The sequence below is a fragment of the Solea senegalensis genome, linkage group LG19 (genome assembly GCF_019176455.1).
Source record: "Solea senegalensis isolate Sse05_10M linkage group LG19, IFAPA_SoseM_1, whole genome shotgun sequence".
Classification (NCBI taxonomy): Eukaryota; Metazoa; Chordata; class Actinopteri; order Pleuronectiformes; family Soleidae; genus Solea; species Solea senegalensis.
The window spans coordinates 9,183,189-9,199,375 of NC_058038.1; the positions used below are offsets into that span (position 1 = coordinate 9,183,189).

The 16,187-nt window shown below is 40.6% G+C and overlaps 1 protein-coding gene across 2 annotated transcripts in view; it reads right to left on the minus strand.

The window, feature by feature from the left end:
• The window catches only part of gjc1 (gap junction protein gamma 1), a 797,916-nt gene that overhangs the window by 348,568 nt on the left and 433,161 nt on the right, over positions 1-16,187 (minus strand). The gene's annotated exons all lie outside the window — the stretch shown is intronic.

A 16,187-nucleotide genomic window follows, 5' to 3' on the forward strand; every position in this document is an offset into this window, starting at 1 on the left:
ATTGATATGTTAATACCACATGATGGATTATCCATTTATGTTGACATTGAAGATGTAGGACACTAAAAGAGAGCACTGTGGTGTCTGAAAGCATTTCAATTGCATCAACTAATCAAATCACAAGTACATTTGAGATTAACAATGTGATCCCTCGTGTAATTCTTGTAAATGTAAAACGTGGATGTTAAATCATAACATTTTCAAACACTACATCAAAATGTAATTAATATGACTGATTATAGTTAGGGCTACATGGTGTCCATGGTTGACACAAGTGCACACAATATGAAGGTTCCCAGCGTGAATCCCGCTATGAGAATCCACTGGGATTGTCTCCCTCTGGCTGCCCTCAAAGTTTAAGTGGGGTGAAGATACATTTAATTATAAATAATCTACAGATTTATAATCTGAAGTGTTTTGTATATTTGCACAAGTACAGCACACAGCATGACCTTTCCTGCAATGTCATTGTATCACAAAATTAATTTGGGTGCAGCCTTACAGGTAACACACCACACTACACACTATTCTGTGCAGCTGTGTCTCCTTGATGAGATTATGAAGTGGCGATAACATCCAGCTTTCAGCGAGCTGAGTATTTCATGCACGACCATGTGTATGGCGCACTCGGCTTGCTCACTGTAGCCCAGATGGATCCTTCTAATGACCAATGATTAATGCACAGAACTGAAAAACCAGCTGAACCTCAGGAGACCACCACCAGCACCTATCACAGCCAGCTGTGCAAAACTGGTGGCTCCAGTGGAGTAATACTGCAGGCCAGGGTGTAACGTTTCGACCTCCACCAGCAGTGGTCAAAGTTGCGGTCGTACCCTCTTAAACCACCAGTGACAACTGTTTACATACCAACCACATCAGCCACCATATAAAACACATGTATTTGGAGTGGACGGCCAGCTATTGTGACAGCCAGCAAATGTGTTATAAATAAAATGAATGTGGTTAACAATGCAAGACTGCGGATTAAGGTTGAACTAGAAGGCAGGGTTTGACTTCTGCCTCTCTGTGTTAAAGCTTTTTTTTTTCTCTTCTCCACTCGCGTAGACAAGGTTAAGTCAGCCAAACCTGCTGTTTTCCAACAGCAACCTGGTTTATATTCAACACTGGATGCTTTTCACTGCAGCCACAGACTTCAGATGATCATTTAGCACCTCCACTCGAGTGGTTGAGGGTTTGGAGGTATTTTCACACTTAGATTAGTCGGAAAATCACTTGTGACATTTTTTCCACTTTTGAAAAATTGCCTCCATACACATTTTTTTTTCCCAAACCACATGTGTTTTTGAGTATCACACTAAATCCACAACAACTCTCTATATTAACAATATAAACAAATCTGTATAAATGAGTACACAAAAACAATTCTGTTTAGCCCCTGTTGATATTGTCGGAGCATCGATTACGCTGAGGTGTATTTAAAATCTTCAGCTCAGTACTTTACTCTACGTGCATGCACTATCAGCAAAATCAGCTGCAGTCAGATGTCGAAATTCATAACATGCAAGTCACTAAACCATACGCAACAAATAGAATATTTACAAAAAGATTATAATGTGAATTGCTTTAATATCTCTTGCAGCATACTCTACAACACAATTTAAAACACTAGTTTCCTGCATTCCCTTCCATGCTGTTTCTTTTTTGGACTGGTTTTCAGACCAGCTAGTCAAGGGTACCACAAGGACGACTGATACACAATAGAGAGATTCACACATACATTTATTGTGTGGAGATTAAGACCTGAAACATGGCTGCAAGCCCACAGTTAAAATAAGTCAAATTCTGTAATGCATAATGCAGCAAAGCACTCACTTGATTAGTATTACACTTCGGTAAGACCAGCGCAGTATGCATTAAAACAGTGCCTTTTGCATAATTAATAAGGCACTTGGTTCCAAGCACCAATTACGAGGGGTACAACAGCAGAGTCCAATTGAACACTGTCGCCATCTGTTCCAGAGATCGGCGGCCTTTACCAGTGGAGAGGCATAAATAAAGCTGGAGCATGCAGACCCAGGCCAGCTGTGTCTTTGTCAATACAGAGATATGAACAGGATGTTTCTGACTCAGATGCAGAGACAGGAGAGAAGAGAAGAGGAGAACATGCAGAAAGGACAAAAAAGCGACATGGACACAGAAAACGTGTGTATGGAAGAACAAGTTTTCACCCACTTGGATTTCAAAACGACACACCCTGATGAACAAATGAGCATGACACAAAAGGTCTGAAGCACAATGTTCCATTGTTCCTTGGAGAAGATAAAAAATGCACGGGTCTGTTAGTGTTTGTAGTCGGGGTTGGCTGTTGGAATATGTTTAACAGTAAATCACTTCCTGTGAGGAAAAGTGAAAGCATAAGGGGGCTGAGCAAATCAGAAACATCTTTAGATGGTTTTTTTTCCCCTTATGTCAAGGAAAACAGCAGTATATGTATATACAAACATGATGTCTCTGTATATGAATGATCGGTAGTTTAAATCAAGATAATGCTGTAAGCTCTAATCAGTGTTTAGATCTTTCAACAGCAGTCCTCCTTGTAAACATATCCATCAAGCAGCTACCTGAGTCATAACACGGTTAATCCATCCTCTGGCCTAACAGCAGTGTGTTTGTATCAGTGGAGGGACCTGAAACTTAAATAAGGGAACACAAGACTCATAATATCTGTCTTTTTTTTGGGTGCAAACTCAGACCATTCCAAGAAAGAATTTGGCGATTGTGTGGCATCAGGTATTTACATCCAGAGTGAGTTTACATGGATTACAGAGAAAGTCCTAAAGTGGAATTTTACAGAAAGACAATACAATAGATGGTGCTGCCATCTGAGTGTTTTGTTTTCCATCCTCCCTTTTTTTCTGCTCTGTTGAGTCTTGGACGGCTGCCGAGTTCAGTTTAAACGGAAACAGAAGACAGTTATGGAAACTGGCTGCGTTTCTTCTAAACAAATGGCTTGAAATAAAAATAGTGTAATGTTTCATCCTGGGTTTTTATCATTTGCGATCAAATGTTGACAGCAAATTTTTCACACTTGGTGGTGAAAAAATGTAGACGTCTATTTGAAGTTTTGTCTGTGTATTTGGAGCATAATGAGCACAATATGTATTTGCACATCTCTGTGTGTGTGTGTGTGTGTGTGAGAGAGAGAGAAAATATCATTATGTGCTCTAATGCATGTCCTAAACCTATTGTTTAGAGCTAATTATCTTTCATGCAGATTGACGTCTACAGCAGTACCTTGTGAGCCTTAAAACACAGATAAATACAAATTCTAAACTGTTTTGCCTTCCTCTGAGAGCAACCTGGAACGCATTACAGTCAGCAGACAGCCGACGTTCTCCAGGAGCAGGATTAACAGCATTAACCAGACAAATTAGCGGCTCTGCATCTTCACCAAGTCAAGAGAAGTGAAACTCTCTCCCTGACATTGATAAACAAATCTCAGGCTGTTACTCCAACAGCTATCCCACTTGTGAGGCCACCCATGATCAACATGCCCCTGATCCTGCCCTCCCGTCCAGCACCCCGTTAACATGGTGGAGTCAAGGTCATGTTCACTCATTTGATGGAAAAGCAAACAGGTGAACATAAGTGTATTTATTAAAGAAAAATGGGTGCAAAAATAAACAACAACAGACGTACACACCTCTGCAGGACAGAGCTTCACTTGTAGCGAGACTGCACCGCCTGAGCTTATTTGCTTTATCAGTTAAAGTTTAAAAAACTGTCCAAGCCTTCGCAGATGTGACATTGATGCATTTTAAGCTCAAGGCCATTCTCATTTACTTTTGTAATAAAAGTCAGCGTGAGTAACGAGAGGTTGTGTTACCACCAGGTATCAAAGAACATAGCTAATGCCACATCTCCAAGCCCTGGCACTGCGGATTCATGGCGCCGGAGGAGCAGGAGGTTTGTTTCGGAAAGGTTGTGTTACTGTGGATCTCTAGCTGACAGCACCTCAGTATTATCCATCATGAGGGAGGCCGCCAGAGCAGGGCAGAGGCCTCGACCCAAATAACATCAGATAACAAAGTATAGGAAGTGTCACTAATGATTAATCACACTGATGAAACATTTTCCCTCTACCTTCAGGATTTAAAGAGTGATTAGGAGCAGCTTGATCATTTGTTGAAAAAGCTTCTCCACTGGTTTCTCCCTACCAGATATACTGTGGGGTTGACCTTATGTACAAATACAAATACTACAGTGTTACTACAGGATTTCTGACCTGGTGACCACCCAGACACAAACAAGTGGTATTGAGCCATCCCTACCAGACGTGTGTGTAAATGTGCATGTCCACAGTCGTTGCTCTGGTGACTCTCCTGCCAGGTCCATAATAAAATTACTGGTTAATGCGCGAGTGAGTTTATGTAAGAAGGCAGCAGGATAAACCACAATAAGTGAATTGGCGAGTGTCCTGTTTTGTTAATGCCGGGCACCACCCTCTTTCTGTGTGTGGTTAAGTTGTGTACTTCTCACAGTATTCCTGCCTGTTCACCAAACCTACTGTATATAGTGCAACAACGAGGTTCAAGTGGGAATCAAAGAGGCACAATTCTCCCTGTTACAAGTCAGTGATCAATCAGATAATTCCAATATTTTAAGGTTGTATTGATGCTTTTAAAATTACAGCAATGTTATTCCAGTCTAATTTCAAATTCTATGATGAAAAAATAAAGCAAACTTTCAATTTAAGTCTAATCTACTGAATTAAAACTTCTCCAAAGTGTGTTTCCTCGTCTTTCAGCAACAATCCAATGTTTTGCTTCAGACAACGCTCTGTGAAGTGAAAAGTCATGACAGAGGCTTGTGCACCGTTGTCGTGATGCATCACCTGCCAAAGCTGAGGAATAACGTTCAGATAAGCCTGCCCCGCAGCAGAACACTGTTTCCGTGCCCCGAATACAATCAGACAGTGCTTTCAAAGCCACTTCATATTCTTCAAACACAGTCATACTGCAACTGATTTTCACTATGTGGAATAATCAATCATAAATGTGAGTCACCATCAGCGTCATTATTCACCACATAGAACAGGTTTAATCAGCAACCCCACATGCCTACACTTTAGACTCATAGGCACACACACTAAAATGAGAAATCACATCCAAGGCACATGCAGGCCTCTGCTGTTCCTTGACTCGATCCCTTCCCTCATGAGGAGAAGAATCACTATCCACTGAATGACATGTCATCCAAGTATAAAACACTTCATATCCTGTTGTGTGGCTCTGCAGGTAGTCACATGTAATCTTGTGATGAGATCCATCATTTGAGCATCTCTGCGGGATGTGGATGCTGTCATCGACTTCCTCCTTCAAACCATGTTTATGCCTGGAATGCACAATAGTCCGTTCACACCAGCAGAGGCATGACCTGTTCTTATGGTCCTCACAGAAAAAGCAATAAATATTGTGAATTATTAAAAGAAAAAGCCCATAACTGAGTAAAAGAGGGAAATCTGCCCATTATTGTATTGATTCCATATTCTCTGTAGCCGTGTGAGGATTAGATATGTTTATACAAGAAGGGTCCAAGTACAGTTCTAGGGCAAAGGTGGAGTTTAAAATAGCTGCCAGATACTGTATACAACACATGGTCAACATTAGCACTTTGGGAAAAATGAATGGGAGAGAGAGAGAGAGAGAGAGAGAGAGAGAGAATGTGTGTGTGTGTGTAAAATAAGAAGTTATTGATGGTAGGGATGGCAGTAATGGGAGAAATTCAGGAATATTCAGATGTTTTTCTATGCATTCAAACTATGCTTTTGTTGTATGTATCAAAGTTGGTGGACATCATTGGGGATCTGTGTGGTAATGGATTGAGTGAAAACACACATATATAACCACAAACCCACTCACAGAAGCAGAGAGAAGCTAAAAATGTACAAAACTGACAGAAACATTTTCCTGATATAGAAACAGTACTGGGAATCTTCTCATGTCGGCAGTCGAATTTCTTAAAAGCAGTTTGAACTTCCCCCAGAAATCATGCAACGTAAAGCACCCATAGTATGCCAATATGTTTCTTATTATGGTCTTTATGCTTTAGATGGAGCATTCACTTCACTGTTTAATTAGCGTCACTTTGGCTTGGAAGAATTCCAAACATCCACATATGAGCTTATCTGTGGTATCACCTACAGTACTGCATTGCCTTTTCTTTCTTTCCCCTTTCCCTGACTTCCTCCTATGAGTGCTAAGTGTTCATGTTGGTCCATTGTACTGTATGCATGCCTGTGTGTGGCTGGGCATAATTTCTTGCTACTGTTCTCTCTCTCTTTCTCTCTCTTTCCCTCTCTATCTATGTCTCCCTGTTCACTAACTTTTTAATTTCTAGCTCCTCTCCCCAGCCTTGTTCTGTTTGGCTGCTTCACCTGCAGAATAAATAAATACACTCCAGCACTATCGGTTTTCCATGATGCAGAACTCCCTGGTCGACAGAAACATGTCAAACCATGCAAATAAATAGCTCCCCTGTAACCCAAATAGTGTAATTGCTAAGATCCTGCGCCCCAGCCAGCTCCCTTCCTGAACAGGAGAACCAGCCTCCTTTTACCCCCACCTGGGGCTGAGGACAGGGGACTCTGTCGTTCCTTAACACATCAACACCCCCCTCCCACTGACTCATTTTTGGGAGCAAGATCCCACTTCCACCATTTACCTCAAGAACTACACATCAAAACATCCTCATGTGGATAAAGTGGTAGAAAATGAATGAAGTACATCTCAAACAGTGTTCAACATCACTTCAAGTCAACATTTAATGATACCCACCGGAAATTAGGATAAATCAGATAAAACAGAACCCAGAAAAAAAAAAGATCAAACCAAAATGATTGATAATGCACAACCCGCTATTTCAGAAATTATAGTAAATAAAAATCCTCAAAATAAAAATATGATACAATAATTGGTGGCAAATGTGACTACAGATAATCAGAGGAGATTAAGAAACCTACACTGATCTCTAACCTTGTTTTTTTGTATTATTATTATTCTGACCTGCAAGTGAACTCAAAATTCACACATCCCCCTCCACACTGCAGTTCATCTCTGGGTGCAACAGTAAACACTTTGGTGATATGCAATAGGTTCAGTGAAGATAAACTGTGAGGCACAGTAGTTATTTGCACCAGGCTCAGAGCAGTTTAACTCTCTGACCTCCTCTATATGACCCCAGAGGCCACAGCAAGGTAGGTCTGCTCCACTGGACTTTACTGAGAGAGAGGGATCACTAACCTGCCTATGAAAGAGTCGTGCAAGTGTGTGTGTGTGTGTGTGTCTGTCTACGTGTTCTTGCTAATTCAGTATGACCTCCTCTGGTAAAAACACTGACCTTGTCAGGACCAGTAGTCCTCGTGGGGACCAGAACTTTCTTTGGTCTTAATGAGGCAGAACCTATTTCTGAGGCTCTGGTTAAAGTTGGAGGTGAGAAGTGTTGGTTAGGGTAAGGTTTTAACTGGTTATGGTTATGGTTAAGGGCCAGACTGTCCAAATGCATGGAAGTCATGTCCCAACAAGAATAGCTGTGCAAACCTGTGTGTGTGCGCGTGTGCACACTTATATGTATATGCATATTTTAGTGAGGACCATATATAGGCACCTGGCATGAAATACCAAGTTTTTAAAAGCACCGTGTTGCCATTGCAGGGAACAGAAGGTCTCAAGATTCTTGCATCACTGGAGCAAAATATTAGCCTCTAAAGGTTTTTCACAAATTTAGTCTGGAGGCCAGAGTGGTGAATGTATTAGTTTTTATGCTACCGGTACAAACAAAAGCCAGGGTTTAGACTCAGTAGTGTACTATTTTTTCCTTGCAATCGCAAACAAACACATGTTCTCCTCTGTGTGCTTTAAAGTACTGGGTTAAAATGTCAAATGCTCGTCCTTGATCATTATGTAACAAATTATCTTATTCCTGAAGCCTTTATTATTTGGGTGTCGGACATCAAAACTTTATTAAATTTAATGCGGCCCCAGCCAAAGAACAATTCAAGGCAGCCACAGGCAAAGGAGACCTGAGGGAGTCTGAGGTCCCCAAGACTAATACTTCAGGATGGAGCCTAGTGTATATAATGCAATTTAGAGGTAATGATAGTTTTTGAAGTTAGGGTAATGTTAAAGTTCGGACAAGTGTTAGGGATCAGCCAGCTACAGGGGTTGGTCTCCAGACAATGACATTGTGTGTGTGTGTGTGTGTGTGTGTGTGTTGAGCCAACGGAAATGAAAAGTGTTTTTGAATGTTTTCACAGTTCTAGGTGGTGTGGGTGAGGGGTGAGAACCCTGCTAATCACAACCATACTTCCAAGACACGATCCCACGCAGTGAATGGACACCTACATCGCGGACTACGGTATAGCCTGTACATGTATCAGTATATAGGCTAAATAAATAAATACAGTCAACATCAGTTATCCTATGTTGTAGCTGGAGCAATTTGAACTACAACAGAATGTTCTGTTTTGTCCATCATGACAAATTGGAATTCCATTAATATCAGCATCTACTTGAATATGTAGCACATTATATGTAATATGTATTTCGACTGCCATTGTAGGTGTGTCCATAGGTTTATATTTTTCTAGACCTTGTATACATTGCTGCTTACTGCATAAAGATGGTTTGACAGTATAATTACCTGACATAAATATATGGCAGTATAATCATTTTTATTTAATTTATAATAACAGATGATCAAATCTGCCAACATTGTTCATTGCTCATTGCAAGAGTGAAATGACTGTAGTACTGCACTAGTTTATATTCCTATTTTGCAAAATTTACATGAGTGCATATTTGTGTCCAACAGCTGTATGTTTAAACATGTACCTACAAAACATGCAATGAAAAAATGTGATATTTTGATAAAGATTACATTTTTTGACCCCTCTTTGCTTAGTGCCAATAATCTGCATTTCTTTCACTGTCAGAGTTCCACAGACATTTTATTTAACACACTATCTTTGCTGCTCCAGAGTGGTCATTGTTTAAAGAATTCATTTTACTTTGGATGTATTTGATGTACAATTATATGCCCGAATACAAAAATACCAGTAATAATAATTTAATAATATATCGCTCACAGGTTTAATTCTTTGCAAGACTATTTATCTGTCCAATACACAGTATTGTTTCCCACTGTAGCAGTCAGTTGCTTTATGTACCCGCACATGTGCACAGCACAAAGATTATACTGTTAAGCTGATGAATATATGGTAATAAAGTACTTGGCATTCAGGCACATATGAACCAAGCAAAAATAGGATGAAATACTGGACTAATATAGCTTTGAGACTATGTCACTATATCAATTTAATACGTCAGTGTCAGCGAACACAACATCAGAGTTGAGGTTCAAGTAAAGTATTATCCTTAGCATTCAAACACAGACCTTCAGGAAAAAGAAGCCATGTAAGAGTGATGAGTCATAATGTGCTGAGCGACACCACAAAGTTCTGAAAACATAGGCATGTACACAGAAGATATTTTTTATAGTTTGCTACCTGCTGCACAACAAGCCACTGTTTCTTGGCATGTGGTTGTCTTGCGCTGGTCCCTATGTTACATCCAGGCCAGCATCACCCCCATCTTACCCCCTTTAGTGACACACCCCCCTCTAAAAGCTTTTTTAATTATAGCAGCCATTAAAGTAGGGCTGACTCTGTGCTCTAACTGATGGCAATGTATGCACCACTGCTCCTCTGAGCCACCCACACGCTTACCTGCACTTATGTGACCACACACAAATCCACGTACAGTACATTTACACATGCACATAAGACGTGCTCCCAGGCATACAAATACACAGGTAGATGCAAAATGCTTTGACCAGACAACCAAACTGGCTCCAGTGGCATTAAATCTGTCTAATCATCTTTTTTTTTTAAGTCTGCTAAAGCGATTGTGGCAAGCCCTCGTCTACTCAAGAGAGAGGGAAAAGGCCAGCAAAAAGGAGAGGAAGAAATATCAACATGAAGAGAAAGGCAGAGAGGAAGCGAGGAGAGGAACGGGGGCAGCGATGAGCTGAGCTGTAAAACACGTTTCCACGCGTGTGTCTTTTTAAAATGTGCTGCTAGATTGTTCGCATAAAAACTATGCCGAAATATAAATGTGGGACTAAAGATAGAAAGGACAGTGAGGCGTAGCAGATGACTCATACACTGAAAGCAGAGAAGTATACTTTCAATTACCAATCTCCTGTCATAAAACAAAAATGAAAATGGTGACATCATGTGCTTGATGAGCCATTTCACTGTACCCCGAACATAATGGGGAAACCCAAGTTGACCTCAGTGTCTGAGACACAGGCAGATCTAAGTGCTACAGGATTGGTTCTACCTGTGCAAATGTGTCCAGTTTACAGGATCCCAATATCATCTGGACCAAATAAGACACTAATCTAATAGTCACTGTTCCTAATGACATATTTGACCCCAGGCCTTCATGGAGTCACACTTGCTTCCTGTTTGGACCAATGGGGAGCCTCCACCAGTGGTCTGACAGGCTGCTACAGTCACTCTCAGGTTACACCGCCTGAGTCCGGGAGCCCCAGTGCTCCCAAAGGGAGTTTTCAGAGGTGTCCATATGTGATGTGTAGGGAACAGGGTGGGGAGCAGGGAGGGGTCATGCAGCCACAGAGTTTCAACCCTAGCCACTTCAAAGGGTCTCTGTCCTTTGTTTCCCTGAGGGCACACTGCTCTCTTTCCTCCATGGCGTCCCTAGCCGGCTGGTCCACCTCACAATGGCTGATGATGCAAAACCTTGAAGTTGGACACCTTCGCAACAGCCCTGTGTGGTGACCTTCCCTGTGTTCAGGAGCATCCCAGCTGATGGTGGCTCCACTTTGATCCACCCACAAGTGTAACTTGATGACCACATTAGGACCATCAGACTATCGCCACTATAACCGTAAAGACCATATGGAACAACCTCCTGTGGCTATGTATATATATATATATATATATATATATATACTTTGAAATATATAACATGCATCTGTTTTTGGGGGGAGGACAAACAAAAAGGGTGCACATTGACCACAAACAAAGCCTCACTTGTTCTCTGGGTGGTAATTATGCATGCAAGAGGGTCTGGTTTCAGAAAAAAAGCTTTTTAAAAAGAGAGGACTGACTTCCTTTCTCTGCTGACAAGTTAAAATAAAAATGTTTTTTTTTAATCTACATGTTTTTCTTCTGCTTGCTACGTATTCTGTATAACCAGGGTGCATTCAGAACAGTGACATTTCATTTATTCTTGTTCTGCACAAAGAACAGCTTCTACAGCAAAATATTACATCACTGAATTCAAGTCTTCATTTCTTTTCAGCAAAGTCTGTTTTATTGCTTTTTTTATTGCACTCAGTAACCACATTACAGCCTGGCTAAGAAATATGTTGACCAGACTCAGACGTTAATGGGCCTTTAGTCCAAATAGGTACTATTCATATTCTCCTTTAATCGCACACTTTTCATGAGATGGATATAGGCCACACTACCAACAGGCACCTTTATTTGGAAACACTGGAGCATGACCTCGTGACACAGCTCCTATTTTTTCCTGTTGTTTAACCGATACTGGTGGCCATCACTCATGGTGATTAAGTAAACTCCACTGTTAGTAGACTTCCTATGGAGGACCTTCTGACAAAAGTGTAAATGTATTCAGGCTTAGCCCCAGAGGCACTCTGCCTCCAGTAAGTGTCCAGGAAATGTTTATGAAAGGACCAACCGGCTTGTTTTAGGGCAAAGGTTATATAAAAAAGCCAGATTGGTTTAAACCGTGTCATTCCTCAGATAATATAGTGAGTTTGAAGGAACCTCGCTCTGCCTATTTGTGGGAAATCCTAAGCTGGCTCTCTGGGATCCCCGAGATGTTTATTTTTAGAATTAGATGGAGGCTAAACAGTACAGACAGAGAGAAAGTGCCAGAGCTGAAACTCACTGGTGTTAAAAATGAGTCGCTCTCGCTCCACATCTTGTCAAAAAAACAAAGCAGCACTAACACCTTTCGACATAAATGGACCCAAACATGAGCTGTGGACTGGTCACCAGGCGGAGACTCACAACTGATAAAAAGCAGGAGCAGATAATGGTTTATGATGGCTGAAGCTGTGAAGATAGTTCGCAGATTAATACACAGATCAGGTGTCATCCAGTGTTAGCATAGGCCACTGTACTGTCTCCTTTCATTAACAGCAGCACTTTGCCACAGAGTTGCCATGGTCAGTGCAGCATCGTTTCAGTCTTGATGACAAAGCATTTTCGGCATTTTCCAATGAGTTTTCAAAGGTTTTTATGAGCTAAAAGGTTTTGGGGAATTTTATGAGCCCACAGAGAAACATGTAAGCCTTTCTTTTCTGCCAGTCTGTACCCTTCTGAGAAAGAGACAGCTATAATTTATCTTAATGGTCTGACATTCGTATAACAACAAAGATATATAAAAAAATGTTTGAAGTAATAAATTTGTCAACCCTGACACTAGAAATAAAGCAAACCTGGCTAGGTCTATATATGTGACTGAACATGTCATTACACATTAGATAATATAAGTTTGATGGATGAAAGACAGATTTGCTGCTTTACATATTAACCAATGGTGAAGAAAAAAACAAAACAAAAACGTTTTCAGCCTGAAAGCGGTTCCAGACTCCTGTATTTCTTATCCAAATCTGGATTGTGGTCATTTTAAGACTCGACAGGCTCATAATTGACTCGCATATAGGACGCATTGGCAAAGTTTACATATAAAAGATCATTTCTTTATTCATATATGGTTGCACTTATACTGATGATTTTCCCATGCGGTGAAAATATCCTTGCACTCGCAAATACTGATGTCACTATATTTTAGCGATGACTTCTTTTCCTGAAAACTGTAGTCCTGTTACTTTGTCTCCCAGACCTGCTACTTAACAGCCCACGAGCATCACCCCATAACTGCCATGACCCTCATGGTTTCTCTGTGCAATTTTACTCAGGTGTCGACCTGCTTACTCCATCTTCACCACCAGCGGTATGACTTCACAGGAAACCTCTCACTATACTGATTAAACATACTATCACAGATCTAATCTAATTCTTTGCAAACACATATATACAGACATACAATAAAAGATAATTGATACGTGTACAGGGAGAGAAAAGAGGTGCTGTTTATTTTTCCTACCAAATCATTCATCCATGTCAATGCATGCTATTATCCTCTCGTACACTGAATATTGGACAAATGAAATTGTTGACCTTGTGTCATGAAATGAAAAGTCTTCATCCCACAGGGACCACGAATGTTTGTACAGAATTCCATAAAAAACCCACCCACGAGATGTGAAGCTATTTGACTCTTGACCAAAGAGTGGCCAACAATCCTCTCCTTTAGACATACAATGAGCGTAACTAAAGCTATTTGGACAAACGTTTGGATGGAACCTGCCTCTGTGTGTCTGAGTCTCCATGCCAAGGTCTGGAAGTAATCAACTCCTCTTCAGTGAAGAAAGAAAATAATGGAACATTATAAAGCTGACAAGTCCCAAATGTGTATCCCTTTCCTCCTGCAACTCAATTAACCTCTATGGTACATTTAACATTTACATCAGATCTGGAGGCTGGGCAGAGAATATTCCACTTGTGGGAATGTTTTCAGTGAAAACAAGAGAGAACATATACACGGGCCTTAAAATACAGTAGCTATGTTCAAAACTTAATGTATTGTATTTTGAGTTAAGTCCAATAAATGGAAAACTATATCTACTTTCTTTTCTTTGAGGAAAGAAAATGAGGGACTTAAACCTAAAGAACGGGGATCCGTGCAGGATTCATGGATTTGTGTGTGTGTAGACATCCCCAGAGCTGGAGACTTTATTCTACTACATCCATTCAGACTTTTTATCATCCCTCGATCCACATTTAAACCTCCCCTCATCTCTAAATCCCTTAGTGTCAGCTTCCGTCTGACCCTGACCTGTCCTCCCTCTTATTGTGTCCCTGTCCCCTTCTCAAGAAAGACACTAGTTACACGGCTCGTGGAGACTCAATCAATCCATTAGTAACTTGAAGTGACATATATATATATATGTATATATATATATATATGTATATATATATATATATATATATATATATATATATATATATATATATATATATATATATATATACATATATATGTATGCAGATTAAAGAAGATGGAAGAAGTGGTCGGGAACTGACATTTCTTGACAGTTAGGATTCCCTCTCCCACTGTTAAGATACAAAACTACACATCACACTGACATAAGACAGAGACTAACATATATGCCACACTTGGAGCTCAACACTGTTTTGTATGTCCTTAACCAGAAAATCCAATAAACCACACCTTTCCTGCTCCAATGAGCAAAACACTTTGTTCATGATGTCAGACATCAGCCTACAACAGTTGGGTACCAATTGATGCAGGGATTGCAATAGAGCCAGAGGTGCATGTTGACTCCAGGGGTTTCCTTTGATTACAGCGCTCCCTAGTGGTTGCTGGTGTTTCGAACTACTGCTCGCCTCTAAATCAACATTTGGATCACATGCAGCGTTTGCAGTTCAACAAGCACATCTGCGTCACATATGAGTTTGCACGGCGAGAATGATTTGAAGATATAAATATGGGCTGCGAAATAAGAAGAGTGTAAACAAAAAGAAAAATACATACTTTCTCATGTAACAAGTGATGTGTACATGTACTTTTTCTTCTTTTATCTTAGAAACTGCTGCTGCTACCCAAACATAACACTGAGGAAAGAAAGCCTGCATTTCCTGCTTAAAGAATTTTAGCCCTGAGCATTGAACCCTCATAGACATTAACATCTATAGTTTTGGTGGCACATTGCTTCAGTCTTTCATGTACTACCTACATTTGTTGTAGAGAAGCATATCAAGTATATTCTGTAGATATTTAGAAGGTAACAGAGACACTGATTCAAGAAAGCAGTTATTCATTTTCTTTTTAATCTGTATGTGCATGACCATAATATGGTTCAGTTATTCATTTCTCCTGCTGACTAAATCTTGATGTCTTGAAATCGAACTAAAACATATCTGCATTTACTTCATTTGACTGCTTTCATTTGGTGAACTGCCCCTTTAAATCTCCCATATCACCAATCAGTACACCCACTATGAAAGCTCAGCTTTCATCCTGAGGGTGTAAAAGTGACTAAAGACACTAGAGGGCAGCCAATACTCATTTACAAAGCTACATCTCACCAGGCTGTCTGTTCCCTGCAGCTGCTCATTCAAACTGAATTATACTGTGAAATCGGATTACGTGTCAAGCAATGCAATGATTGAGTGCAATTATTGGAGTTTGGCAGAAGAAAGGAATAAAGAGGAAACACGAGCATGCATTCCTATTTGTCATGCTGATGTGAGTCCTCTGTGAAATAACATTAAGATAAGTCTCTCCTGGATGTCAAATGATGGGTATCTTTGCATCCACAATGTTTTCTTCTTGTTTTTTTTTTCTTCTTTTCTTCAAGTGAGTAAAAAATAGCAGCCGCTTGTCAGGCTTCTCCCCAGAGAGAATACAGACAGAGTTATGGCCCTATAATTATGTGCAAGAGTGAAAGTGTGTGTTTGAATGAACGTGCTCCGTTTTAAAAGGCGTTTTATTATGGTTGCTGTTTCTTCAGATTGTGGGTCGGGGAGCGGATCTCCCTTTATAGGTTGCCGTTTCCTCTCCCAGAGAGCGCCCTGATACCCTGGGCAACTGAAGAAGCTGGCTTGAATTATACAGAGACACGTTTAGCGTCTGAAATAATCTAATAAAAAAGAAAGAGGAAGAGAGAGAGAGAGAGATCAAGCAACCTCCTAAATTGATGAGCTCATTCCCATCTTTCATCAGCATCTCCTGCATTGTAATGAGCAGTGAATCTGTATGTATGCACACAGTCAGATAGGAGGAAATGAGCAGTCGTCTTGATGACTTTCCTGCAGCCATTCTCTTGGATGTTTCAGTCACACTGGACTGACAGGACCTGCTCTTCTCTAGGGAAGCCTCAGCTCTGACCCTTGCACCTCCAGGGGTATGAGCCTCTGAGCATCAGGCCTCACCAGCCAATTAACCCCTGAACCAAGATCAATTAACCCTTTTACATCAGCACCAGCAGATAACACTACATCCATTATTAGCAGGTGCAAA